The sequence below is a fragment of the Chlorocebus sabaeus genome, chromosome 6 (genome assembly GCF_047675955.1).
Source record: "Chlorocebus sabaeus isolate Y175 chromosome 6, mChlSab1.0.hap1, whole genome shotgun sequence".
Taxonomy (NCBI): Eukaryota; Metazoa; Chordata; class Mammalia; order Primates; family Cercopithecidae; genus Chlorocebus; species Chlorocebus sabaeus.
Genome location: NC_132909.1, coordinates 54,460,720 through 54,486,395, shown reverse-complemented (window position 1 = coordinate 54,486,395; position 25,676 = coordinate 54,460,720). Strand labels below are relative to the sequence as shown.

The 25,676-nt window shown below is 48.3% G+C and overlaps 1 long non-coding RNA gene across 1 annotated transcript; it reads left to right on the top strand.

The window, feature by feature from the left end:
• The first annotated feature begins 1,562 nt into the window (after nucleotides 1-1,562).
• LOC140711977 (uncharacterized) lies at nucleotides 1,563-25,676 on the top strand. The gene is made up of 3 exons (XR_012093312.1): nucleotides 1,563-2,411; nucleotides 18,541-18,672; nucleotides 25,097-25,676. It is a non-coding gene; the product is annotated as an uncharacterized lncRNA (long non-coding RNA).

Genomic DNA, 25,676 nt, shown 5'->3' with positions numbered 1-25,676 from the left:
CCGCCTCCTCCACCTCATTGTACCACTGCACACCAGCTTGGGCAACAGAGCAAGACCCTGTTCTCAAAAAAAAAAAAAAAAAAAGAGAGAGAGAGAGAGACTGGGGGGCAGTAGCTCATGCCTGTAATCCCAGCACCTTGGGAGGCTGAGGTGGGCGGATCACTTGAGGTCAGGAGTTCGAGACCAGCCTGGCCAACATAGTGAAACCCCATTTGTACTAAAAATACAAAAATTAGCCAGGCATGGTGGCAGCTGCCTGTAACTCCAGCTACTCAGGAGGCTGAGGCAGGAGAATCGCTTGAACCCAGGAGGCGGAGGTTGTAGTGAGCTAAGATTGTGCCACTGCACTCCAGCTGAGATTCTGTAAAAAAAAAAAAAAAAAAAAAAAAAAAAAAAAAAAAAATGCTGCTGGTCGAGGTGGCTCACGTCTGTAATCATGTCACTTTCAGAAGCTGAGGAGGGAGGATCGCTTGAGGCCAGGAGTTTGAGACCAGCCTGGGTGGCATAGCAAGACCCCATCTCTAAATATAAGATTTTTTTCAACCAGTTGTGGTGGCTCATTTCTGTAATCCCAGCACTTTGGGAGGCTGAGGTGAGTGAATCACCTGACGTCAGGAATTCAAGACCAGCCTGGCCAACATGGTGAAACCCCATCTCTACTAAAAATATAAAAACTTAGCCGGGTGTGGTGGCAGGTGTCTGTAATTCTAGCTACTCAGGAGGCTGAGGCAGGAGAATTGCTTGAACCCAGGAGGTGGATGTTGCAGTGAGCGGAGGTTGCACCATTGCACTCCAGCCTGGGCAGCAAGAGCGAGACTCCATCTCAAAAAAAAAAAAAAAAAAAAAAGACTTTTTTCTAAGAGACAGTGTCACCTAGGCTGGAGTGTCACCCAGGCTGTGTCACCCAGGCTGGAGTGCAGTGGCATGATTTCAGCTCACTGCAACCTCGACCTCCTGGGCTCAATCAATCCTCCCACCTCAGCCTCCTGAGTAGGTGGGACCAAAGGCATGCACCACCATACCCGGCTAACTTTTGTATTTTTTGTAGACACCAGGTTTTGCCATTTTGCCCAGACTGGTCTCAAACTTCTGAGCTCAAGACATCCTCCTGCCTTGGCCTCCCAAAGTGCCGGGACTAAAGGCATGAGCCACTGCACCCAGCTGGCAAAATAAACTTTCTAAATCGATTGAGCCTGATTCAGATACTCTGAGTTTACACAGCTCAATTCATATCTGTTGATGCATTAAATGAATGGATTTTCTTTTTCTTTTCTTTTTCCTTTTTTTTTTTTTTTTTTTGAGATAGAGTCTCGCTCTGTTGCCCAGGCTGGAGTGCAATGGCGCGATCTCAGCTCACTGCAACCTCTGCCTCCCAGGTTCAAGCAATTCTCCTGCCTCAGCCTCCCAAGTGGCTGGGATTACAGGTGTGCACCACCACGCCCAGCTGTTTGTATTTTTAGTAGAGACAGGTTTTCATCATGTTGGCCAGGCTGGTCTTAAACTCCTGACCCCAGGTGATCTGCCTGCCTCAGCCTCCCAAAGTGCTGGGATTATAGGCATGAGCCTCTGCGCCCGGCCTAAATGAATGGATTTTCTGCTTCTGTTCAGGGGCTTGGGTAAAGCTGTCATGAGGATAAAAGGATCACAGAGATGAAGGGGCTATAGAAGTGAGAGGAGTGCCAGACACGGTGGTTCAAGCCTGTAATCCCAGCCCTTTGGGAGGCCGAAGCAGTCGGATCACTTGAGGCCAGGAGTTCAAAACTAGCCTGACCAACATGGAGAAACTCCATCTCTACAAAAATACAAAAATTAGCCGGGCGCGGTGGCAGGTGCCTGTAATCCCAGCTACTCGGGAGTCTGAGACACGAGAATTGCTTGAACCTGGGAGGCACAGGTTGCAGTGCGCCGAGATCAGGCCGTTGCACTCCAGCCTGCGTGACAGAGCGAGATTCTGTTTCAAAAAAAAAAAGAAAAGAAAAAGGAAATGAGAGCAGTTACAGGTCACAGGGAGGCGGATTCTGGGCGTGGGCTACACCATATTACACGGAGGTCTCAGGGGCGTTGGGAGCTCCAGGAATTGCCCTCAAGTCACAGGTTCCTGCTTTGTGGGTCCTGAGGCTTCCCTCTGCCCAGGAAAATTCTGGATTTCTTTCTGCGACTGTCTGGGAGCATTGGCCACTGCCCAGGCTGCCTCCGTTTCCCCCTGGAAGACCAAAAACACAAAGGTGGGGGAAACCACAGAGCACGGGGTTTGGGGCACCTTTCTCAGGCAGGTCAGGGGCCTCTTGTGACTGGATGAGGCTATTTTGCCTACCCTGAGTTCACGCTAGGAGAAAATCCTGCCTTTCCCGGAGTATTTACCCACCGAAGAGGAGCAGGGCCGCGAACAGCGTCCGGAGCGAGATGTCCAGGTATGAATTATGTCTCTGACCACATGGCACTAGACAGTTTAGAGATTCTCCCTAAGCCTCAGTTTTCTCATCTGTGACATGACAGAAATAATATTAGGTTGGTGCAAAAATAATTGCGTTTTTTGCCATTACCATTTTTTTTTTTTTTTTGGTCTGGCTCTGTCTCCCAGGCTGGAGTGCAGTGGTGTGATCTCGGCTCACTGCAAGCTCCACCTCCCAGGTTCACGCCATTCTCCTGCCTCAGTCTCCCAAGTAGCTGGGACTACAGGTGCCTGCCACCACGCCCGGCTAATTTTTTGTATTTTTAGTAGAAACGGGGTTTCACCGTGTTAGCCAGGATGGTCTTGATCTCCTGACCTCGTGATCCACCCTCCTCAGCCTTCCAAAGTGCTGGGATTACAGGCATGAGCCACTGCGCCCAGCCTTTTTTTTTTTTTTTTTTTTTTTTAAAAAGACAGAGTTTTGCTCTGTTGCCAGGCTGGAGTGGCATGATCTTGGCTCACTGCAACCTCCGCTTCCTGGGTTCAAACGATTCTCCTGCCTCAGCCTCCCGAGTCACTGGGATTACAGGCACCCGCCACCACACCCGGCTAATTTTGTATTTTTAGTAGAGATGGGGTTTCTCCATGTTGGTCAGGCTGGTCTGGAACTCCTGACCTTGTGATCCACCCACCTCAGCCTCCCAAAATGCTGGGATTACAGGCATAAGCCACCGTGCCCAGCTTTGCTATTACTTTTAATTGCAAAAACCACAATAACTTTTGCACCAATGCAATATTTACTTCTGGAAAGGATGGTGTAGGTTAAATGAGATATTGATGGATAACCCTTAGCAGAGGGGCTGGCATGATCCATTGTGGACCCTATAAACAGCCTAGAAAATAAGAAGAGAAGCTGGGTGCAGTGGTTCACTCCTATAATCCCAGCAATTTGGGAGGCTGAGATGGGAGGATCACTTGAGGCCAGGAGTTTGAGACCAGCCCAGGCAACATAGTGAGACCCCATCTCTAAAAATAATCTTTTTTGTTTGTTTGTTTGTTTGAGACGGAGTCTCACTCTGTTGCCCAGACTGGAGTGAAGTGGCGTAATCTCGGCTCACTGCAACCTCCGCCTCCCGGGTTGACGCCATTCTCCTGCCTCAGCCTCCTGAGTAGCTGGGACTACAGGTGCCCACCACCACGCCTGGCTAATTTTTTGTATTTTTAGTAGAGACGGGGTTTCACCGTGTTAGCCAGGATGGTCTCGATCTCCTGACCTCGTGATCCGCCTGCCTCGGCCTCCCAAAGTGCTGGGATTACAGGCGTGAGCCACTGCACTTGGCCTCTCTAAAACTAATCTTTAAAAATTAGCCAGGTGTGGAGGCATGCACCTATAGTCCCAGTTACTCGGGAGGCTGAGGTGGGAGGATGGCTTGAGCCCAGAAATTCAAAGCTGCATTTGAATGTATGAGCTATGATCAGGCCACTGCACCCCAGCCTGGGCAACAGAGTGAGACCCTGTCTTAATAATAAAAATACAGAAAGAAAAAGAAGGCCGGGTGTGGTGGCTCACGCCTGTAATCCCAGCACTTTGGGAGGCCGAGGCGGGCAGATCACGAGGTCAGGAGATTGAGACCATCCTGGTTAACACGGTGAAACCCCGTCTCTACTAAAAATGCAAAAATTTAGCCAGGCATGATGGCAGGCGCCTGTAGTCCCAGCTACTTGGGAGGCTGAGGCAGGACAATGGCGTGAACCTGGGAGGTGGAGCTTGCAGGAGGCGGAGCTTGCAGTGAGATGGCGCCACTGCACGCCAGCGTGGGCAACTGAGCATGACTCCATCTCAAAAAAAAAAGAAAGAAAAAGAAATGACAGCATGTGGAGGAGCTCATACAAGAGAGAAACAATGAAATGTTTCCTAGTTTGGGGGTCTTTGGAAGATGGGACCCCATGGGAGGGGACTGGTCTTTGAGTTGTTGAGGTAATTTAATTCATCGCTCTTTCGTGAGCTAACTGTATGTGGAACTTTATGTATGTTTGGTCATCATCCTTTGGGGAATCTGCTGCTATCAAGAAAAAAAAAGTCAGGCGGAGCGCGGTGGCTCACTCCTGTCATCCCAGCACTTTGGGAGGCTGAGGCAGGCAGATCACTTGAGATCAGGAGTTCAAGACCAGCCTGACCAACATGGTGAAACACTGTCTCTACTAAAAATACAAAAACTAGCCAGGCACAGTGGCAGGCACCTGTAATCTCAGATACTCAGGAGGCTGAGGCAGGAGAATCGCTTGAACCTTGGAGGCGGAGGTTGCAGTGAGCTGAAATCACGCCATTGCACTCTAGCCTGGGTGACAGAGCAAGACTCTGTCTCAAAAAAAAAAAAAAAAAAAAAAAGTCTAGGCGCAGTGGCACATGCATGTAATCCCAACACTTTGGGAGGCTGAGGCAGGTGGATCACCTGAAGTCAGGAGTTTGTGACCAGCCTGACCAACAGGGTGAAACTCTGTCTCTACTAAACATACAAAAAAATAGTCAGACATGGTGGTGTGTGCCTGTAATTCGAGCTACTTGGGAGGCTGAGGCAGGAGAATTGCTTGTACCTGGGATGCAGAGGTTGCAATTAGCCAATCTCGTGCCATTGCCTTTCAGCCTGGGCAACAAGAGCGAAACCCTGCTTCAAGAAAGACAAACAAACGAACAAAAAAACACACACAAAATGTTAGCCTAAGTAATGTCCTCAGCAGTAGGTGCATAGGCAAGGTATTTATTTCAATGAACAAACACAAAATTACTTACATGGAAAAGCTAATCTGATATGGTTGAAATGTAAATACAGTAGATGAGCATGTGGTCTCAAATTCTGAAAAATATGGGATCTGAAAGAAAAATTAATCTTGAATTTTGGTATAACTTATATCTTGTAAATCCTATTTGTTAAATCACGTTACTTTAGAACAAAGAAAATTTCCTGTTTTTAAACAAAAAGGAAGTGTTGAAAGGAAACGTATGAAAATTGGCTAGCTCTTTAGAATCGTTCTGACAGTTTTGGAACACAAAAATTCTGATACATTTATTTATCTTATTTATTATAATTATAATTATTTATTATTATTTTTTTTTTTGAGATGGAGTCTTGCTCTGTCGCCCAGGCTGGAGTGCAGTGGCGTGATCTCTGCTCACGTAGTTGCACTACAACTGTAAATAGATTCTTGGCTACTAAGCCAGTAGCTGAGATGATATAAATTTAATACAGCTGCTATCTGAATAACAAGCATGGAAAAGTGAATATGTGTGTGTGAAGATATGACTTTATGAACATACAACCTATGACATTTTCTGTAACCCTAATCAATTTCTTCTAGTTCAGTGAGTTGACCCCCTTCATGGTCTGTGTTAGGGGCATGTGAAAGAGGTGATTGATTGATTGATTGATTTAGAGATGGAGTCTCTCTCTGTCACCCAGGCTGGAGTGCAATGGCGTGATCTTGGCTCGCTGAAACCTCTGCCTCCTGGCTTCAAGCAATTCTGCTGCCTCAGCATCCCGTATAGCTGGAACAACAGGCACCTGCCACCACGCCCGGCTAATTTTTGTATTTATAGTAGAGACAGGATTTCACCATGTTGGCCAGGCTGGTCTCAAACTCCTGACCTCAAGTGATCCACCCACCTCGGCCTCCCAAAGTGGTGGGATTGCAGGCATGAGCCACCACACCCGACCAAAGAGGTGTATTATTCTTTTGCAATTTCCTTTTAACCAGCCAGTTTCGTTATCTATTTCCGATTATGTTGCTGATACATAACATTTTCTGTTATCAGATCAAAAGCAGCAAAGCCAGGCATAGTAGTGCACACCTATAGTCCCAGCTATTCAGGAGCCTGATGGGAGAATTGCTTGAGCCCAGGTTGAGGCCACAGTGAGCTGAGATGGCACCACCATACTCCAGCCTGGGTGACAGAGCGAGACCCTGTCTCAGTTAAAAAAAAGAAAGGATAAGAAAAGAAACAGGCCGGGCGCGGTGGCTCACGCCTGGAATCCCAGAACTTTAGGAGTCTGAGGCAGGTGGATCACTTGAAATCAGGAGTTTGAGACCAGCCTGGCCAACATGGTGAAATCCTGTCTCTACTATAAATACAAAAATTAGCCGGGCATGGTGGCAGGTGCCTGTAGTTCCAGCTATACGGGATGCTGAGGCAGGAGAACTGCTTGAACTCGTGAGGCGGAGGTTGCAGCGAGCCGAGATCACACCACTGCAGTCCAGCCTGGGCGACACAGCGAGACTCTGACTCAATAAAACAAAAACAAAACAAAACAAAACCTGCACATGGATATTTACAGCAGTGTTATTCATAATTGCATAAAACTTGGAGGCAACCAAGACGTCCTTTGGGAGATTAATTAATAAATAATAAACAGTGGTACTTTCAGACGATGGGAACTCATTAATTAAAATAAATGAGCTCTTGCTGGGCATGGTGGCACAAGCCTGTGGTCCCAGATACTCAGGAGACTGAAGTGGAAGGATTGCTTGAGCCCAGGAGTTCCAGGCCAGACTGGGGGACAGAGAAAGACTATGTCTATAAATAATTTAAATTACACTATATTTTTTCTTCTCTTTTCTTTTGACACAGAATCTCACTCTTGTCACCCAGGCTGGAGTACAGTGGTGCCATCTTAGCTCATTGCAGCCTCTGCCTCCCAGGTCCACCCTGAGCAACATAGCCAGGCCCCATCTCTACAAAAAAAAAAAAAAAAAAAAAAAAAAAACCCAGGTGTGGTGTGCATCTGTAGTCCCAGCTACTCGGGAGGCTGAAGCAGAAGGATGGCTTGAGCCTGGGATGGCTTGAGCCCGGGAGGTGAGTTGGCACTGAGCTGTGATTGCATCACTGCTCTCCAGCATCAGGGATAGAGCCAGACCTTGTCAAAAAAAAAAAAAAAAAAAAAAACCCATGGAAAAACAAATACTGTTTTCCTATGCTTGAGTGAAAGAACCCAGTCTCACAAGGCTACCATTTATATGACAGTCCCAGAAAGGCTAAACTGTGGTGACAGAGAGCAGATCAGTGGTTGCCAAGGAGAAGGAAGAAAGGATGTGACTCCTAACGGGCAGCATAAGGGAATTTTAGGGGGTGATGAAGCTGTTCTTTTTCTTTCTTTCTTTTTTTAAAATTTTTATTTGAGACAGAATCTCTCTCTGTCACCCAGGCTGGAGTGCAGTGGATCTCGGCTCACTGCAACCTCCACCCCCACTGGGTTCAAGCAATCCTCCTGCCTCAGTCCCCCAAGGAGCTGGAACCACAGGTGTGCGCCACCATGCCCGGCTAATTTTTGTATTTTTTTTTATTTTTAATTTTTGAGACGGAGTCTTGTTCTGTTGCCCAGGCTGGAGTGCAGTGGCGCGATCTTGGCTCACTGCAACATCCACCTTCCGGTTTCAAGTGATTCTCCTGCCTCAGCCTCCCGTGTAGCTGGGACTGCAGGCACCCGCCACCACGCCCGGCTAATTTTTTGTATTTCTGGTAGAGACGGGGTTTCACTGTGTTAGCCAGGATGGTCTCGATCTCCTGACCTCGTGATCTGCCTGACTCGGCCTCCCAAAGTGCTGGGATTACAGGTGTGAGTCACTGCGCCCGGCCTAATTTTTGTATTTTTAATTGGCCAGGCTGATCTCAAGCTCCTGACCTCAGGTGATCCATCTGCATCAGCCTCACAAAGTTCTGGGATTACAGGCATGAGCCACCCCATCCAGCCTTTTTATTTTTATTTTTCTCTTTCTTTTTTCTTTCTTTCTTTCTTTTCCTTTTTTTTTTTTTTTTTTTTTTTTTTTTTTGACAGAGTCTTGCTCTGTCACCCAGGTTGGAGTGCAGTAGTGTAATCTCAGCTCACTGCAACCTCTGCCTCCCAGGTTCCTGTGATTCTCATGCCTCAGCCTCCCAAGTAGCTGGTATTACAGGCATGCACCACCACACCTAGGTAATTTTTGTATTTTTGGTAGAGATGGGGTTTCACCACGTTGGCCGGGCTGCTCTTGAACTCCTGACCTTACATGACCCGCCAGACTTGGCTTCTCAAAGTGCTGGCATTACAGCCATGAGCCACAGCACCCAGCCAGATTTTTAAATGTTTTGTAGATATAGGGTCTTGTTACATTGCCCAGGCTGGACTCCAACTCCTGGGTTCAAGCAATCCTGCCTTGGCCTCCCAAAGTGCTGGGATTACAGGTATGAGCTGCTGCATCCAGCCAAAAAAATTGATTTAATGCAATAAAAGAAAATCCTGGTGCCTGACCCCTGGCTGTCCTCAGTTGGCCCATAAGACCCTGACGACTTTTGTGCTCTGAATCAAGGGTTGGCATGTCTAGACCTGCTGCAAGCTACAGATACTCAGAACCATGCTCGAGCTCGCAAATCCTACATATGATTTCCAGAGTCCACATCCTACCTGAACTCTTTCTTGTAGAGCACACCTTGTTCTTGGGGCCCCAGGACAAATGGAGGCTACCTTCCAGCCCTGGGCAGTGGCTCAGCCTGTAATCCCAGCCCTTCGGGAGGATGAGGCAAGAGGATCACCTGAGGTGAGGAGTTCGAGACCAGCCTGGCCAACATGGTGAAACCCCATCTCTACTAAAAATTCAAAAATTAGCTAGGTGTGGTGGCCCCTGCCTGTAATTCCAGCTACACAGGAGGCTGAGGCAAAAGAATCACTTGAACCCGGGAGGCGGAGGTTGCAGTGAGCTGAGCTCACGCCATGGCACTCTAGCCTTGGCTACAAAGTGAGACTCTGGCAAAAAAAAGAAAAAGAAAAAAAGAAAAGAAAGAAAAAAAAAGAAAAGTAAAAGCTACCTTCCACCAGCCACAATGGCTCATGCTTGTAATCCCAACACTTTGGGAGTCTCACAACTGTAATCTCAACACTTTGGGAGCCCAGAAGTTCAAGACCAGCCTGCAGCCTGGGCAACATAGCAGGAACCTGTCTCTAAAAAGGAAGAAAAGAAAAATTAGCCAGGTATGGTGGTGCACATCTATAGTCCCAGCTACTCAGAAGGCTGAGGTGGGAGGCTGGCTTGAACCTGGGAATTTGAGGCTGCACTGAGCTATGATCATGCCACTACACTCCAGCCTTGGACCCTGTCTCAAAAGAAAAATTAAAAGTCTATCTTTTTTATGGTCTTTCTGGCTACCTCAGTCACACTGATCCCTTGGCTATACTGATCATTCAGTCACATCCCACTCTGATCCCTGGACTTCCCTGGCCACTGACCTATAGTGACCTGCTCTCTTTGACCACTGCAGGGAGACACATTTGAAACCTACAAGTACCCAGGAAAAAAAAAAAGAAAGGCCATTAGTTCCTTAATCTGTATCTGTTTATAAGCAGATTTGTATCCATAAGCAGCCCAGAGTGCTATTATGTTTCAAATTTATATAAACAGTATCACACTAAACTAACATTGCACAACTTTAATTTATTTTTGAAACAGCACCACCTTGGGATGGGCGCAGTGGCTCATGCCTGTAATCCCAGCACTTTGGGAGGCCGAGACGGGCGGATCACGAGGTCAGGAGATCAAGACCATCCTGGCTAACACAGTGAAACCCCGTCTCTACTAAAAACATTTTAAAAATTAGTCGGGCGTGGTGGCGCGTGCCTGTAGTCCCAGCTACTCCGGAGACTGAGGCAGGAGAATGGTGTGAACTGGGAGGTGGAGCTTGCAGTGAGCCGAGATTGCACCACTGCACTCCAGCCTGGGCAACAGAGCAAGACTCTGTCTCAAAAAAAAAAAAAAAAAAGCACCATGTTAAGATACATTTATGTTGACATAGAGTAGAGCTGGAGAGAGTGAGAGTGAGAGCAAGGGCAAGAGAGAGAAAGTTAGAGAGACACAGAGACAGAGAGAGTTACTTATTCCTTTTCACTCCTGTATAATATTCCATTACCTTACCATTCCATTTCATTCTCCTTTCATTTCTCTACTCCCTCATTGATGGACATTCTGATAGTTTCTTTTTCTTTTTTCTTTTTTATTTATTTATTTATTTATTTATTTTTTGAGGAGAAGTTTCGCTCTTACTGCCCAGGCTGGAGTGCAATGGTACAATCTTGGCTCACTGCAACCTCTATCTCCTGGGTTCAAGTGATTCTCTCTTTTTTTTTTAATGTTTTTTTTTTTTGTTTTTTTTTTTTTTTTTTTTGAGACAGAGTCTCGCTCTGTCGCCCAGGCTGGAGTGCAGTGGCCGGATCTAGGCTCACTGCAAGCTCCGCCTCCCAGGTTCACGCCATTCTCCTGCTTCAGCCTCCCGAGTAACTGGGACTACAGGCGCCCGCCACCTCGCTCAGCTAGTTTTTTGTATTTTTAAGTAGAGACGGGGTTTCACTGTGTTAGCCAGGATGGTCTCGATCTCCTGACTTTGTGATCCGCCCGTCTCGGCCGCCCAAAGTGCTAGGATTACAGGCTTGAGCCACTGTGCCCGGCCTCAAGTGATTCTCTTGCCTCAGCCTCCCAAGTTGCTGGTATTATACGCATGCGCCACCATGCCCGGCTAATTTTGTATTTTTAGTAGAGATGGGGTTTCTCCATGTTGGTCAGGCTGGTCTCAAACTCCCGGCTTCAGGTGATCTGCCCGTCTCAGCCTCCCAAAGTGCTGGGGATTACAGGTGTGAGCCACTGCGCCTAGCCTCTTTTTTTTTTTTTTTTTTCATTAGAGATGGGGTCTTATCCTGTCACCTAGGCTGGAGTACAGTGGTATAAACATGGCTGACTGCAGCCTCGACTTCCTGGGCTCAGGTGATCTTCCCATCTCAGGCCCTTGAGTAACTGGAACCATAGGTATGCACTACCACGGCCAGTTAATTTTTAGTTTTTTCAGAGATGGGGTCTTGCTACATTGTCCAGGCTGGTATTGAACTCCTGGACTCAAGCAACCCTCCTGCCTCAGCCTCCCAAAGTGCTGGGATGACAGGAGTGAACCACCGAGCCCAGTCTAGTAGTTAAGTTTTGAGGGAGTCAAAAGTTATATGTGGGGGACTGGGCACAGTGGCTCATGCCTGTCATCCCAGCACTTTGGGAGGCTGAGGCAGGCAGATTACTTGAGGTCAGGAGTTAGAAAACAACCTGGCCAACATGACTGTCTCTACTAAAAATACAAAAATTAGCCAGGTGTGGTGGCGCGCGTCTGTGGTCCAGCTCTTCTGGAGGCTGAGGCATGAGAATCCCTTGAACTCAGGAGGCAGAGATTGCAGTGAGCCAGGATTGTGCCATTGCACTCTAGCCTGGATGACAGAGTGAGACTCTATCTCAAAAAAAAAAAAAAAAAGAAAAAAAGAAAAAAAAGAAGAAAAAAAGTCATATGTGGGTCCAAGTGGGGTGACTCATGACTGTCATCCCAGCACTTTGGGAGGCCAAGGTAGGACGATCACTTGAGTCCAGGAGTTCAAGACCAGCCTGGAAAACATACCAAGACCCCTGTCTCTACAAAAAAATTAGCTGGACATGGTGGCAGGTGCCTGTAGTCCCATCAACTTGAGAGACTGAGGCAAGATCACCACTTTAGTCCAGGAGGTCAAGGCTGCAGTGAGATATGACTGCACCACTGCACTCCAGTCTGGGTGACAGAGAGAGGAGAGAGAAGGAAGGAAGGAAAGGAAGGAAGGAAGGAAGGAAATAAATGAAATAAATGAAAAGGAGGCTGGGCGCGGTGGCTCACGCCTGTAATCCCAGCACTTTGCGAGGCCAAGGTGGGTGGATCCCCTGAGGTCAGGAGTTCGCGACCAGCCTGGCCAACATGGTGAAACCCTGTCTCTACTAAAAATACAAAAACTAGCTGCTCATGGTGGCAGGCGCCTGTAATCCCAGCTACTTGGGAGGCTGAGGCAGGAGCATCAATTGAACCCAGGAGTCAGAGGTTGCAGTGAGCTGAGATTGTGCCACTGCACTCCAGCCTGCGCAACAAGAGCGAAACTCGAAACAAGAGAAGAGAAGGAAGGAAAGGAAGGAAAAGAAGGAAAAGAAGAGAAGGAAAGGAAGGAAGGAAGGAAAGGGAGGAAGGAGGGAGGGAGGGAGGGAGGGAGGAAGGAAGGAAGGAAGGAAGGAAGGAAGGGAGGGAGGGAGAAGAGAGAAAGAAAGGGAGGGTAGGGAGGGAAGAAAGGAAAGAAAGAAAATGAAAAGGACAAAAACTCCAAAGGACAAATGAGCCTTTCACAAAAGATGATCTCCAAATGGCTGATAAATGAAAGAGGGCTGACCTCATGAGTCATCAGAGAAATGCATATGAAACCGAAAATGCTGACCAGGCACGGTGGCTCACGCCTGTAATCCCAGCACTTTGGGAGGCTGAGGCGGGTGGATCACGAGGTCAGGAGTTCAAGACCAGCCTGGACAAGATGGTGAAACCCTGTCTCCACTAAAAATACAAAAATTAGCTGGGCGTGGTGATGGGCGCTTGTGATCCCAGCTACTGGGGAGGCTGAGGCAGAGGTTGCAGTGAGCCAAGATCGTACCACTGCACTCCAGCCTGGGCAACAGAGCAAGACTCCATCTCAAAAAAAAAAAAAAAGGAAACCCAAAATGCCATAGCACTGTTCGTCTATTCAAATAGCTCATGTGAGAAGTTAATACTGAGTTATACTCCCACGCTCCTGGAGAGAGTGTGAAATGGTACAACCGCTTTGGAAAACTGTGGCAATATCCAGGAAGCTGAACAAACACCCACACAATATGAATCAGCATTTCTACTCCCAGGTATAAACTTAAAGAATATACATTGTCATATTCATCCAGAAACCGGCCAGAATGTTCGCAGCACCTCTGCTTACCACAGTCAGAAATTGGAAACAACCCAGATGCCTAAAAAAGTTTAGGTAAATTGTGGTAAGTCACAAAAGGGAAGACAACTGATTCTCCACCGGGTGGTGATCTTAATCGCTTCTCAGGGGACATTTGGCAACGTCTAACGATGTTTTGAGTTGTCAGAACCCGAGGGCGGAGTATTACTGTCATGCCGTGAGTAGAGGCTTGGGATGCCGCTAAATACCTACAATGTGTAGGAACAAAAATTACTCAGCTCCAAATGTCAACAGCAGTTGAAAAACCTTGCTACACCAAATGGCAACAGGCTGGACGCCGTGGCTCACGCCTGTAATCCCAGCACTTTGGGAGGCCGAGGCGGGAGGATCACTTGAGGTCAGGAGATCAAGACCAGCCTGGCCAACACAGTGAAACCCCGTTTCTACAAAAAACACAAAAATTAGCCGGGCATGGTGGCGCGGTCCTGTGGTGCCAGCTACTTGGGAGGCTGATGTAGGAGAATCACTTGAATGTGGGAGGTGGAGGTTGCAGTGAGCCGAGATGGTACTCTAGCTTGGGTGACAGAGCGAGACTCTGTCTGAAAACAAACAAACAAAAAATTGGCAAGGAACAGTAAGTGTAACCTACAAAAATGTGGATGTACCACACAAACCTGGTGTTACACAAAAGAAACCAGACATAAAGGAAACATCCTGCTTGCTTTCATTTATATAATGTTCAAATAGCAGATAAAGTGATTCTAGACTGTTTAAAATCAAGATAAGGGCTGGGCATGGTGGCTTGCACCTATAATCCCAGCATTTTAGGAGGCTAAGGCATGAGGATTGCTTGAGGCCAGGAGTTCCAACCCAGCCTGGGCAACATAGTGAAACCCGTCCCTACAAAAAAATGCAAAAATTTGCTGGGTGTGATGGCGTTTGTGCCTGTAGTCCCAGCTACTTAGGGGGCTGAGGTGGGAGGATCACTTGAGCCTGGGAGGTTGAGGCTAAAGTGAGCCATGATTGCATCGCTGTACTCCAGCCTGGGTGACAGAGCAAGACCCTATCTCAAAAAAAAAAAAAAAAAAAAAAAATTGGGTTTATCCTTTGTGGAGAGTAGAAGGGCAGGGTACAATGGGGGACTTCTAGGGGCGGGTGATATTCTTTTTTTTTTTTTTTTTTGAGACGGAGTCTTGCTCTGTCGCCCAGGCTGGAGTGCAGTGGCTTGATCTCTGCTCACTGCAACCTCTGCCTCCCAGGTTCAAGTGATTCTCCTGCCTCAGCCTCCCGAGTCACTGACACTACAGGCACTTGCCACCATGCCTGGCTAATTTTTGTATTATGATAGAGATGGGGTTTTGCCATGTTACCCAGGCTGGTCTCAAACTCCTGGACTTAAGTGATATGCCCACCTCAGCCTCCCAAAATGCTGGGATTACAGGCGTGAACCACCATGCTGGGCCTTAAGTGTCCTTTACTTAAACAAAAGTTCTAACAATTAAAAAAATGTATATATATCCTATCTCCCTTCCACCCCTCTGTCCTGTTTAGACCTTACCCACTCTGCACTGGGTGACTTCACTTCTCCTACCTGCCCCCTCTCCCGCAGCCCCTCCGATAGAAAACAACCAGGGATGGCCAGGTGTGGTGACTCTTGCCTATAATCTCAGCACTTTGGGAGGCCCAGGTGGGAGGATAACTTAAAAATTAGATGAGGTGGCATGCACCTGTAATCCCAGCTACTCGGGAGGCTGAGGCAGAAGGATCACTTGAGCCCAGGAACTGGAGGCTGCAGTGAGCTACAGTGGTAACACTGCACTCCGGACTGGACAAAGACAAAGACACCCTGTCTCAAGAAAAAGAGAGCGAGAGAGAGAGAGAGACATAGAGAGAGAGAGAAGAATGAGAAGGAGGAGGAGGAAGGGAGGGAGGAAAGGAAGGAAGGAAGGATGGATGGATGGAAGGGAGGGAGAGAGGGAGGAAGGAAGGACACACGCAGTGGTTCATCCCAGTAATCCCAGTACTTTGGGAGGCCAAGGTGGGAGGATCACCTGAGGTCAGGAGTTTGAGACCAGCCTGGCCAACATGATGAAACCCCCTCTCTACTAACAATACAAAAATTAGCCTGGCATGGTTGTGCATGCCTTCAGTCCCAGCTACTGGGGAGGCTGAGGCAGGAAAATTGCTCGAACCCAGGAGGTGGAGTTTGCCCTGAGCCACGATCGTGCCACAGCACTCCAGCCTGGGCAACAGGGCGAGACTCAGTCTCAAATAAAAAATAAAAAAAAAGAAAAAAAGAGAAAATAAAAGAAAGCAACCAGGGGAATTCCTGGGGCACACAACTAAGACTATGTTCCTTCCTGCTCTAAACTCTCCCATGGCTCCCTATTACCCCCAAGATTAGATCAAAGTCTTTATTGAGATTACCAAGGACTTTCTCGACTTCACCTCTGGTTCTCTTGCAGCCTGATCTCTCCCTGCTCTCTCTGCTCGCACCATTAACCTTGGGCCCAGAACGTGCAGCTTCCAACTTCTGGGCCTTTGCACCTGCAGTCAGCTTTGCATAATTGCCCTTACTGCCCCTGGCATATTCTTGTTCTTTGAGGTTCAGCTTGAATGTCTCTGCTCTGGGAAGTATCCCTCTCCTTCAGACCCTCCCTCCCACCCCTACCCAGATCTAGGGGCCCAGGAGGCTTTGGGCTGGGAAGATTAAGAAGATGATGATGAATAAGTTGGTTCTAGCAGTCCTTCCTTCCTTCCTTCCTTCCTTCCTTCCCTCCTTCCCTCCCTCCCTCCCTCCCTCCCTCCCTGCCTCCCTCCCTCTCTCTCTCTCTTTCTTTCTTTCTTTCTTTTCTTTCTTTCTTTCTTTCTTTTTTCTCTTTCTTCCTTCTTTCCTTCCTTCCTTCTCTCTTTCTTTTCTTTCTTTCTTTCTTTCTGTCTTTCTGTCTGTCTTCTTTTCTTTTCTTTCTTTCTTTCTTTCTTTCTTTCTTTCTTTTCTTTCTTTTCTTTCTTTTCTTTCTTTTTCTTTCTATTAAGGATTTAACCCCCTTGTACACAATTCACTCTTTTTAAAGAAAAAAACTGAGGCTGGGCATGGTGGCTCACGCCTGTAATCCCAGCACTTTGGGAGGCCGAGGTGGGTGAATCACAAGGTGAGGAGTTCAAGACCAGCCTGGCCAACAGAGTGAAACCCCGTCTCTGCTAAAAATACAAAAAATTAGCCAGGTGTGGTGGTGGGCGCCTGTAGTCCCAGCTACTCGGGAGGCTGAGGCAGGAGAATGGCGTGAACCCGGGAGGCAGAGCTTGCAGTGAGCTGAGATCTTGCCACTGCACTCCAGCCTGGGCGACAGAGCAAGACTCCGTCTAAAAAAAAAAAAAAAAAAAAAAAAGATAAGAGGCCGGACGCGGTGGCTCACACCTGTAATCCCAGCACTTTAGGAGGCCGAGGCAGGCAGATTACCTGAGGTCAGGAGTTTGAGACCAGCCTGGCCAACATGGCAAAACCCTGTCTCTACTAAAAATACAAAAATCAGCCGAGCGTGGTGGCAAGCACCTATAATCCCAGCTACTTGGGAGGCTGAGGTGAGAGAATCACTTGAACCTGGAAGGTGGTGGTTGCAGTGAACTGAGATCGTGCTACTGCACTCCAGCCTGAGTGACAGAGCGAGACTCCATCCCAAAAGAAAAAAAAAGAAAAGAATTGAAATGTAAGGCTGTGTAAGATTTGTTTTTAAACTAGAGTGTCTTGTCTTTTTTTTGTATAGTTAACACATTACTGAATGTGTCTTTAGATAGCCCTGTCCTGATGGTATTTTCTTTTTTTTTTTGAGACGGAATATTGCTGTGTCAGTCTGGCTGGAGTGCAGTGGTATGATCTCGGCTCACTGCAACCTCCACCTCCCAGGTTCAAGCAGTTCTCCTGCCTTAGCCTCCCAAGTTGCTGGGATTACAAGTGCATGCCACCACACCTGGCTAACTATTTTGTATTTTTAGTAGAGACGGGGTTTCACCATGTGGGCCAGGCTGGTTTCGAACTCCTGACCTCAAGTGATCCACCTGCCTTGGCCTCCCAAAGTGCTGGGATTACAGGCATGAGCCACTGCGCCCAGCCTCCTGGTGGTATTTTCAGCAGTCACTAACCTTGCCTGGTATAATATGGGGGTTGTAAATTGCAATGGAAATTTAAAGCAGGTTCTTGGTGCACAGCACAAATTAGTTATATATGGGGATGGTAGGTTTTTGGGTTTCTTTCTTTTTTTTTTTAATACTGAGTCTCGCTCTGTTGCCCAGGCTGGAGTGCAGTGGTGTGCTCTCAGCTCACTGCAAGCTCCGCCTCCCGGGTTAAAGCAATTCTCCTGCCTCGGCCTCCTGAGTAGCTGGAATTACAGGCACCCGCCACCATGCCCAGCTAATTTTTGTATTTTTAGTAGAGATGGGGTTTTGTCAGGTTGGCCAGGGTAGTCTCGAACTCCTGACCTCAGGTGATCTGCCTGCCTTGGCCTCCCAAAGTGCTGAGATTACAGGCGTAAGCCACCGTGCCTGGCCAGCGCTGTCTTATTTCTAGTTCATACTGTAAATGTTCATACTTGACTCACCCCAGTCTAACTCTAGCCACAGGCCTCCACCACCCAGTCCATCAGCCCACATCTTCACTGACACAGACACCAGGCAGGCTTCCTTCAAGGCCGCTGTTTTTGCCCGTTCTCAACTAGAGCCCATAGCCTCGCACAGACACACAGGCTTGGAGGGCCACTAACTCACTGCCAGACCTTGGGCAAGTCGCTCCACCTCCCTGATCCTGCCCTTCTGCATCTGAAAAGCGTAGTATTAAAGGAAAATGCATCTCTCTGCACGAAAGCAGAAACACAGCTCCTAGATTCTGGTTCCAGAGGCTCACAGGTTGTGTGACTTTGGGCCAGTGTCCTAACCTCTCTGGGCTTCGGTTTCCTCACCTGTCAAAGAGGAATTAACAGGACCTACTTCACAAGGCTGTTGCAGGATCAGATGAGTTCATTTAAAAGTGTCTGCAGCCTGAGCAAGCTAGCGCCACCCCAACTCTAACACAATTTAAAATGTGGCTGCACCTGTAGTCCCAGCTACTTGGGAGGCTGAAGATGGCTTGAGCCCGAGAGCTGGAGGCTGCAGTAAGCTATGATCATGCCACTGTACTCCAGCCTGGACGACAGAGCAAGACCCTGTCTTTTGTGTGTGTGTGTGTGTGTGTGTGTGTGTGTGTGAGAGTGTGAGACGGAGTCTCGCTCTGTCACCCAGGCTGGAGTGCCGTGGTGTAAGAGATGAAACACACCCCAGCCAGGTGTCTGCCTTGCAGCTGGGACTAGCTTCTCCCCACACTTCATCCTGTCTTTACCCAAGGGGCCTTCAACTATCGTGCACCTCCCATCTGAGCAGACACCGAGGACATCCCATCTCCAGCCCAGACGTACACGCTGAGCTTCGTCTATGTGCGCCTCCCAAGTAGCTGGGACCGAAAGCACGTGCCACCAGGTCAGGTTTTTTATGTTGTTGTTGTTGTGTTGTTTTGTTGTTGTTTGTTTGTTTTTTGTAGTGATGGGGTCTCTCTATGTGGCCCAGGCTGGTCTCAAACTTCTGCCCTTAAGCAGTCCTCCCACATCGGCTTCCCAAAGCATGGGAATTACAGGCGTGAGCCACTATACCCCTACACCGGCCCAACGTTTGTTTCAATAGAACCCCTTCTCTCCTCCACAGCTCCTCTTTGCACCCACCCACCCCCTCAGCTGTGGGACACTTCCTCTTTGGGATCTTACTCATGCCTTGAACATCCTGTTCTCACCCACATCTCCCCATCAAACGCCCCCAACGCTGACCTGGATTTAGCAAGAAGCCTACTCATTAGCTTCAGCTCAGTGATCCCAGAAAAGAAACCCCCTCTAATTAAACACGCACGAAAACCCCGGAACAGAGGCGAAAAGCATTGATGGGAAAGAACTGTATCTTCTGGAAAGTACAAATGATGACAATGAATCCATTCGATGCTGTAGTTAACAAGATGCGGGCTATAATGGAAATTACAAGCTAACTCTCAAAACCAAAAAAGAAATTAATTCATTGAAAGGTTTTTTTTTTTTTTTTTTTTTTTTTTTTGAGGGGAAGGCATTTTTTTCCTCTGCAAATTGGTGTGCAATAGTTTACGTTGAACTTTCCAGTATGATTCTAGAGAGTCAATTTTGGGAAAAATGAACACATTTTAAAAAATGCTTGTAGGGCAGTATGGTTTGAATTGCATCCTCCAGAGAGATTTGTTAAAGCCGGGCCCTCGTGAATTTAACCTTATTTAGAAACAGGGTCTTTGCAGTTGTGACCAAGTTAAGATGAGGTTATCCTGGATTAAAGTGTGATATGATCCAATGATTGCTGGCCTTCTAAGAAGGTCATGCATGGCCTGAAGTGGTGGCTCATACCTGCATCCCATCTACTCAGGAGGCTGAGGTGGGAGGATCATTTGAGCCCAGGAGGTCCTGGCTGCAGTGAGCTATGATCTCAGCACTGCACGCCAGCCTGGGCCACAGACCAAGACACTATCTCTGAAAAACAAAACAACAGGAAGAAAAGAAAAAAAAAAGCCAGCCAGGCACAGTGGCTCACGCCTGTAATCCCAGCACTTTGGGAGGCCAAGGTGGGCGGGTCACAAGATCAGGAGTTGGAGACCAGCCTGGCTAACATGGTGAAACCCCGTCTCTACTAAAAATACAAAAAAAAATTAGCTGGGTATGGTGGCACAGGCCTGTAATCCTAGCTACTCGGGAGGCTGAGGCAGGAGAATCCCTTGAACCCAGCAGGCGTAGCTTGCAGTGAGCTGAGATCGCGCCATTGCACTCCAGCCTGGGCAACAGAGCAAGACTCCGTCAAAAAAAAAAAAAAAAAAGGTCTTTCCTACACTCTTATTTTTAATTTTTATTTTTCCTGAGACAAGAGTCTCACTCTGTTGTCCAGGCTGGAGTGCAGTGGTGTAATCACAGCTCACAGCTCACTCCAGCGTTGAACTCCTGGTCTCAAGTAATACTCCCACCTCAGCCTCCCAAAGTGCTGAGATTACAGGTATGAGCCATGGGGCTTAGCCAAGAAAGGTTTTTTTGGGGAGTAGGTCGGGGCTGATGTACAACTGAATGCACAGGAAAGGCCTTTCTAAGAATAAAATAAACATAAAAGTTACCAAAGGACTGGGCGTGGTGGCCCAGTCCTGTAATCCCAGCACTTTGGGAGACTGAGGCAGGTGGATCACCTGAGGTCAGGAGTTCGAAACCAGCCTGACCAACATGGTGAACTCTGTCTCTACTAAAAATGCAAAAATTAGCTGGGCGTAGTGGTGCACACCTGTAATCCCAGCGGGAGGCTGAAGCAGGAGAATCTCTTGAATCTGGGAGGCAGAGGCTGCAATGAGCCAAGATCACGCCACTGCACTCCAGCCTGGGTGACAGAGCGAGGCTCCATCTCAAAAAAAAAAAAAAATGGAGGAAGAAGATTGCAGCTCATAGAATAAGAAGTAATTTCCTTAATACTAAAAAGAACTTCTACACGAGCAAGACTCGCTCTCAAAAAAAAAAAAAAAAAAACCTCCTGGGCTCAAGTGATCTTCCTACCTCCGCCTCCCAAAGTGCTGGGATTACGGGCTTGAGCCCTCACAGCTGGCCTAAATGGGAAGTTGAAGTGCACCTGCTTCACAGAGAAGGCCGGTTGTGTCCATCTTTTACATCACTTTGCACAGCCCCAGCAATGACCATATTTTACCACCATAAAGAGGCTCTATAAACCAATAACAAAAAGGCTGTTGCCTGCAAAAAAACAAAACAAAGGAAACGTTTCCAGGGAAAGACTAGAGGTCCACATTTAAAAATGTTTTATTTGAAAGGTCAGGCATGGTGGCTCAGGCCTGTAATCCCAGCACTCTGGGAGGCTGAGGCGAGTGGATCACCTGAGGTCAGGAGTTAGAGACTAGCCTGGCCCACATGGTGAAACCCCATCTCTACTAAAAATACAAAAAATTAGGCAAGTGTGGTGGTGGGCGCCCATAATCCCAGCTACTTGGGAGGCTGAGGCAGGAGAATCGCTTGAACCTGGGAGATGGAGGTTGCAGTGAACCAAGATCACACCACTGCACTCCAGCCTGGGCGACAGAGCAAGACTCCATCTCAAAAAAAAAAAAAAAAAAAGTTTTATTTTAGAGATAGGGTCTTGCTCTGTTGCCCAGTCTAGAGGGCACTGGTGCAATCATAACTCACTGCAGCTGCAAACTTCTGACTCAAGTGATCCTCCTCCCTGAGCCTCCTGAGTAGCTGAGACTACAGGCATGAGCCACCACAAGTGGACAAGATCCACTTAAAATATATATATATAGAAAGACAGAATCTCGCCGGGTGTGGTGGCTCAAGCCTGTAATCCCAGCACTTTGGGAGGCCGAGACGGGCGGATCATGAGGTCAGGAGATCGAGACCATCCTGGCTAACACGGTGAAACCCCATCTGTACTAAAAATACAAAAAACTAGCCAGGCGAGGTGGCGGGCACTTGTAGTCCCAGCTACTTGGGAGGCTGAGGCAGGAGAATGGCGTAAACCCAGGAGGCGGAGCTTGCAGTGAACCGAGATCCAGCCACTGCACTCTAGCCTGGGCGACAGAGCGAGACTCCGTCTCAAAAAAAAAAAAAAAAAAAAAAAAAAAAGAAGAAAGACGGAATCTCACTATTTCCCAGGCTCATCTCAAACTCCTGACCTCAAGCCATCCTCTGGCCTTGACCTCCCAAAGTGCTGGGATTACAAGCATGAGCCACCCTGCCTGGCCCTGAGATCCAGTTTTTAAATACAGAGATGTTCAACCTCACTCGAAATAATAAAAATGCAGGCTGGGCACAGTGGCTCACGCTTGTAATCCCAGCACTTTGGAAGGCCGAGGCAGGTGGATCATCTGAGGTCAGGAGTTCAAGACCATCCTGGCCAGCATGATGAAACCCCGTCTCTACTAAAAATACAAGACTTAGCCGGGCATGGTGGCAGGCACCGGTAGTCCCAGCTACTTCGGAGGCTGAGGCAGGAGAATCGCTTGAACCTGGGAGGCGGAGGTTGCAGTGAGCCGAGATCACGCCATTGCACCCCAGCCTGGGGGACAAGAGCGAGACTTCGTCTCAAAAAAATAATAAATAAATAAATAAAATAAAAAATGCAAATGCAAATGAGAACTACATACTTTTAAACCTCTGAGTTAGCAAAGATTAGAATGTTTGATAACGTGGAGGCTGAGTCTTTTGTGGGGAAACCTTTAGCAATAGTTATCCAAGATACACCTGCTCACACCCTTTGACAAGTAATTCTACTTCTAGGAATTTACTGATGAGATCTGTTCATGCTGGGTTGACATATGACCTCTGCAGCAGGTTATTCGTTTCATCATTGCTTGGATCAAAAACAACCGCCTAGACTGGTCGTGGTGGCTCACGCCTGTAATCCCAGCACTTTGGGAGGCCAAGGCGGGTGGATCACCTGAGGTCAAGAGTTCGAGACCAGCCTGACCAACATGGGAAAACCCTGTCTCTACTAAAACCACAAAAATTAGCCAGGGATGGTGGCAGGCGCCTGTGATCCCACCTACTGGGGAAGCCGAGGCAGGAGAATGGCGTGAACCCAGGAGGCAGAGCTTGCAGTGAGCCGAGATCGTGCCACTGCACTCCAGCCTGGGCAACAGAGCAAGACTCGCTCTCAAAAAAAAAAAAAAAAAAAAAACCTCCTGGGCTCAAGTGATCTTCCTACCTCCGCCTCCCAAAGTGCTGGGATTACAGGCTCGAGCCGTCACAGCTGGCCTAAATGGGAAGTTGAAGTGCACCTGCTTCACAGAGACGGCTGGTTGTGTCCATCTCTTTACATCACTTTGCACAGCCCCAGCAATGACCAGCTTGTCACTGTTCCAGGACAAGATATGTCACTGCCCTTTCCTTACCCAGGGTTCTAGGGCCATGATTCAGCTCAGCCACTGGGAACCTCAGGTGGGTGCAGGGCCTGGCTTGGCAGGAGCCATCGTCAATGAGAACCGGTTAGCCTGCTGGACTTATGCTGGGTTGCCAAGTGCCCTGGGGAGCTGGGCAGGGGGCCAGGTGGCAGGTGGGGGAGATCAGGTGCCAAGTACCTACTCTGGGCAGATGAGGATATTTAGGCATGGAGCAGGGGGGAGCCTTGGAGAAAGGTGAGCAGAGGAGGTGACCCTCACTGCCACCAGCCAGGCTCTAGCCTTCCCTCATCCCCTGAGTTCTGATAATGTTACCTCTAAATCTCCCTGGAATCCCTCCCTCTCCTCCTGTCCATCACCCCCGAACCAGGCCCCAGGTCCTCCCATCCAGCTGCCCATGGTGGAATGACACCTTCCCCAGCCTCCCACAATGTTCTTTCCTAATTTTAAGTCCAATTGTTGGCCAGGTGCATTGGCTCATGCCCATAATCCCTTGAGGGATCACGTGAGGTCAGGAGTTCAAGAGCAGCCTGGCCAACATGGTGAAACCCCGTCTCCACTAAAAATACAAAAATTAGCCGGGAGTGGTGGTGCGTGCCTGTAATCCCAGCTACTCGAGAGGCCGAGGGAGGAGAATCACTTGAACCTGGGAGGCAGAGGTTGCAATGAGCTGAGATCGAACCACTGCACTCCAGCCTGGATGACAGAGTAAGACTCCATCTCAAAATAAGTAAGTCCATTGGTGCCTCTCCCTGGAGAGAACCCAGGAGGGCTTATTGTGGCTGGGCCAGCCCTGCTGTCCTCCCAGGAAACTCCCTCTCAGTATAGTTCCCCCACCCACTCATTTCTCAGGGCTCAGATGTCACCTCTTCCAGGAAGCCTGCCCTGAATACCCACTCACTCTCAAGCTTGAGGTCCGGCCTGAGCTCCGTGCTCAGGGATTGGGTGGAAAGTGGGCACAGGCAAGAAGCTGCCCAACTGCAGAAGGTGCAGCCTGAGTCCCTTCCTGCTTGACTGACTCCAGGTGTTTTCCTCCAGCTTCCCAACCTTTTATTTTCCAACTGAACTCTCTTCCCAGCCCTGGTCCGCCCAGATCCTCCTTTGAGCTCCCCTACTCCGCTTCTCCAGAGTCCTGGGGCTTCTCCCCTGGGGCTTGGACTCCACGATTCCACCATGCATCCTGTATTATATTATCATTATTATTTATAGATACGGGAGTCTCACTATGTTGCCCAGACTGGTCTTTTTTTTTTGAGACGGAGTCTCAACTCTGTCGCCCAGGCTGGAGTATAATGGCGTGATCTCGGCTCACTGCAACCTCTGCCTCCTGGGTTCAAGCCATTCTCCTGCCTCAGCCTCCCGAGTAGCTGGGATTACAGGCGCCACCACCATGCCCGGCTAATTTTTTGTATTTTTAGTAGACACGGGGTTTCACCATGTTGGCCAGGTTGGTCTCGAACTCCTGACTCATAATCTGACCGCCTCAGCCTCCCAAAGTGCTGGGGTTACAGGTGTGAGCCAGCACGCCCGGCCTCCTTTATTTATTTTTTTAAATTGGGACAGGATCTCACTCTGTTGCCCAGGCTGGAGTTCAGTAGCATGATCATAGCTCACTTCAGCCTTGACTTCTGGGCTCAAGTGATTCTCCCACTTCAGCCTCCTGAGTAGCTGGGACTACCGGAGCACACCACCACACTTGACTAATTTTTGTAGTTTTGGTAGAGATGGGGCTCTTGCCACGTTACTGAGGCTCGTCTCAAACTCCTGAGCTCAATCCACTCACTTCAGCCTCCCAAAGTGCTGGGATTACAGGTGTGAGCCACTAAGCCCGGTCATATATTATTATTAATACAAACAAATGTCATGCTCTGAGCACCCTGGAGGGTGCAACGCATGATATTCAATAGCTCCCTAATCACAACAACTGAGAATAGTTGCTTTATTATCTTTCTTTTCCAGGCGTGCAAACAAGCTCTTGGAGAGAAGGAGAGGAGAAAATAAACAGGTGAATACGGTGGGGGTGGGGTAGAGCAGGCAATGGAGGAAGAAGGGGACCAAGGCCTGAGAGAGAAGGATGTTACGCTTTTGAAAAGGGAAAAGAGGCTGGGGCATGGCAGCTCTCGCTTGTAATCCCAGCACCTTGGAAAGCGGAGGCAGGAGGATCACTTGAGCCTAAGAGTTCCAGACCACACTGAGCAACGTAGACCCCACCTCTACCAAATAATTTTTTTTTTTTTTTTAATTGAAACAATCTCCATCTGTTACCCAGGTTGGAGTGCAGCAGTGTAATTTTGACTCACTGCAACCTCTGCCTCCTCCTGGGTTGAAGCGATTCTCCTGCCTCAGACTCTCGAGTAGCTGGGACTACAGGTGTGCACCACCACGCCCGGCTAATTTTTTGTATTTTTAGTAGAGACGAGGTTTCACTGTGTCTCCCGGGTTCACGTAATTCTACTTCCAGCTAATTTTTGTGTTTTTAGTAGAGACGAGATTTTGCCATGTTGACCAGGCTGGTCTCGAACTCCTGACCTCAGGTGAT